Here is a 2,846-nt window from a genome sequence, read left to right as displayed (position 1 = left end):
TTTTTTTTTTTTTTTCTTCGAAACAGGAAATCATACTGTGCCAAGAGAAAAGGAACTCAAACCCTCAGAGGTTCAAACTGGGTTCAAAGCTCCTGCTTCCCAAGAGACCCGAGCAACTAGAAGAGTGTTCCACTGTCCACTTACTCCCCTGCGCCCCAGTGGGAGACAGAGATCCTTAAAATCAGCCAAATCTAACCAGAGAACCCTGAAGAAATAAAAGCAGGGTTGGTCTATTTCAGAGTAAAACTGTCCTGTTCACGGCCAGGGCCGTGCTCCTTAAGAGCCCACAGAGACCTGCAGGCTGCAGGCGGGAGGAAAGTGGGCCAGGAGTTCCGTTCTGCTTCATTAGAAGCAGTATCTTTACAAGCACAATTGCTGCAAGCAGGTTCCTCTGAAAATGACCCAAGCCCCTGGCTGGAGCTCAGCCATGGTCTCTGGCAAGGTCTCTGGAATGGCAGTGAATTTGCAAGGCCTAAGCAAGATGCATGGTCAGTTGACCACGCTCCAGCTCCCCTTCCTGCTCTCCCGCCACCCTCGGCTTGTCAAGTCTTTTCTGGAACCGCCCGTACACGAGAAGCCCCTCTACTGTCTGGCCCAGTGGAGCTGAGGGTCATGAATGTGACAGTAAAAGGGTGGGTCCCTTTCCTTCAATATCAACAAGGTTTCCCATGCAGGTGGCTCTGCAAAAGGTGCACAGCTGAGAGGGATGGGCTGGCGGTCACCTTAAAGCTGGTCTCTGGGGACAGCCACATGCTCACCTTGACAAGGAAAATAAAGAAGCGGTATTGTGTGCGTGCCCCAGTGCAGGTGTACATGCAGTCTGCCTAGACTGTGCAGTTGGGGTAAGCTCTATTTCAGGAGCTGACAACCCTTCAGTGCTTCCCTAGAGAGCAAGAGGAAACTTGAGCATGAATTCCTATGTTAACCAATTCACAGAGTCAAAAGGGTAGAAGAAAACAAGATAGCCAATGTCACACACAGGAGCAGCAACCTCGGTGCAGCGGGCCAGCTCTGGCTATCAAACCTTCGAACTACTTTGCTTCTTACACTGAGAAACAGGCTTGAAGTCCAACACCACCCAGAAGTGGGATGGGTCTTCCGAGGCAGGAGTTCCACCACCCATCACCAGGGAAGCATGTTATAGTGTCACCGTCTGGATTATTGTTCAACAAGTAAGCACTTTACCTACCCACCCCTAGACACACAAACACACACACATACACACACACACCTGCCCTAGTGACTGGGCTTGACTGATGACTTGCTTTGGGCAATGCATTGCAAGAGATGTTACAATGAGAATCCCAAGCCAAGGTTTCAAAAGTGCAATGTTTCACCTCATCCTTGTGTACCCCTAATATCTGCCATGGGAATAATATACTCTACCTCTGTGGCTGGGACTCGAAATAAGAAACGTGGTATAGAACACCTGTGGCCTAGAGCCAAGCTCAGTCCCACCCAGCTGGAGCAGCCAAACCCAGTCAATCCACAGACCTGAGAACAAGAATGAAGTACTTATCGGAAGCAACCGAGTTGAGGGGTGGTTTGTTACACAGCATTATGCCGCAATAACTGACTAAGATATGTGCTTATAATCTTCAGTAACCAGACCACAAAAAGGCAGTTGAGTCAGCTCTGCCTTCCATCCAGGACCTGCCATGGCCCAGTCCTGCCCCTAAGACTGGTATCTATGGTAATCAAAACATCTCTCCACATTGTTACTTTATTACAATACTTTATTCCACCAACATTTATTGTATAAAATCTGTGTTCGGGACCAGCAGATGGCGTAACAGTTATGCTGCTGGACCCTCACATGGCCAACTGCAGTTCAAGTTCCAGACCCAGGAGCTTAAAACTCACACCCATTCATGTGTGTGCATGCCAAAATCCCAAAAGGAGGATGGAGGAGAAAGGATTGCAGTATGACCATCCCACCAAAAAGAAAAAAAAAAAAAGAAAAGAAAAAAAAATTTTAATTGATAACATGCTGAAATGATATTTTGAATATACCATATTGAGTTAAATACATAATTACAATTCATTTCACTTGCTTTAACCTTTTTATTTTTTTTAACATGGCAACTGAAAAACTTCAAAGTGCATATGTGGCTCTCATTGGATTCTGATTAGACAGCACTGGCTACACCGTAAAATGCCCTGGGGATCTTAAAACCAAGCCAGCAGGTGGCATGGTGACCCACATGGCTGACTGTGGTTTGAGTCCTGGACTTGCTTTCTCACTTTCCCTCTCTCTCTTTCTGGTAAAAATTTTAAAAATAATAATAAATAAAATTAAATAAATAATTCTTATATATATATATATGTGTGTGTGTATATATATATATAAAATATATGTGTGTGTGTATTTATGTAAAAATATGTTTACATTAATACATATATACATGCACATATATACATATATACATAGAGGTTTCTAGCAATGGAACATACACACACAAACACATACACATACACACACACACACACAAACACACACATCATCACTTTAAGTCGCCCTGGCCTCACAGTTCATCTGAGTGCTACCCAAGAGTGAGGTGAGGCTAGTAAAACAATTAACAGTGCACAGCGAGCTCCCCAGAGGCAAAGCGGGCAGCAGGGAGCCATGAAATGCATGTGTGCACGACAGAGAGCTGGTTCTGCAGAGCAATGACAGTCCTGAGCTGAAAGTGGGAGGAGGGGACAACGCGGCAAGGCCTTCTGTAGGGGATTTGGGTCGCTTTTACTAGAGGCACCATCCCAGAAATAAGGCGACACTGTCTCAACCTTGTGACTTCCGGTCCTTGGCCAGAGACAGCACCCTCCCAAGTGCGAGCAAGAACAGG

The 2,846-nt window shown here is 45.7% G+C and overlaps 1 protein-coding gene and 1 long non-coding RNA gene across 7 annotated transcripts in view; one reads left to right on the top strand and one right to left on the bottom strand.

Annotated features, from left to right (window-relative positions):
- Positions 1-190, top strand: part of LOC106733367 (uncharacterized) — an 8,138-nt gene extending 7,948 nt beyond the window's left edge. For all 3 annotated transcript variants that reach the window (XR_003547167.1, XR_001369483.1, XR_001369484.1), the window contains one exon: positions 27-190. This is a non-coding gene — a long non-coding RNA (uncharacterized LOC106733367). The remainder of the gene's footprint in view (positions 1-26) is intronic.
- The window catches only part of NTRK3 (neurotrophic receptor tyrosine kinase 3), a 359,566-nt gene that overhangs the window by 235,083 nt on the left and 121,637 nt on the right, over positions 1-2,846 (bottom strand). The gene's annotated exons all lie outside the window — the stretch shown is intronic.

This window comes from Tupaia chinensis, unplaced genomic scaffold (assembly GCF_000334495.1).
Source record: "Tupaia chinensis unplaced genomic scaffold, TupChi_1.0 Scaffold143616_1, whole genome shotgun sequence".
In the NCBI taxonomy this organism is placed as follows: Eukaryota; Metazoa; Chordata; class Mammalia; order Scandentia; family Tupaiidae; genus Tupaia; species Tupaia belangeri.
Note: the sequence above shows the minus strand (reverse complement) of the source record. Positions and strands in the feature narration are given on the sequence as shown.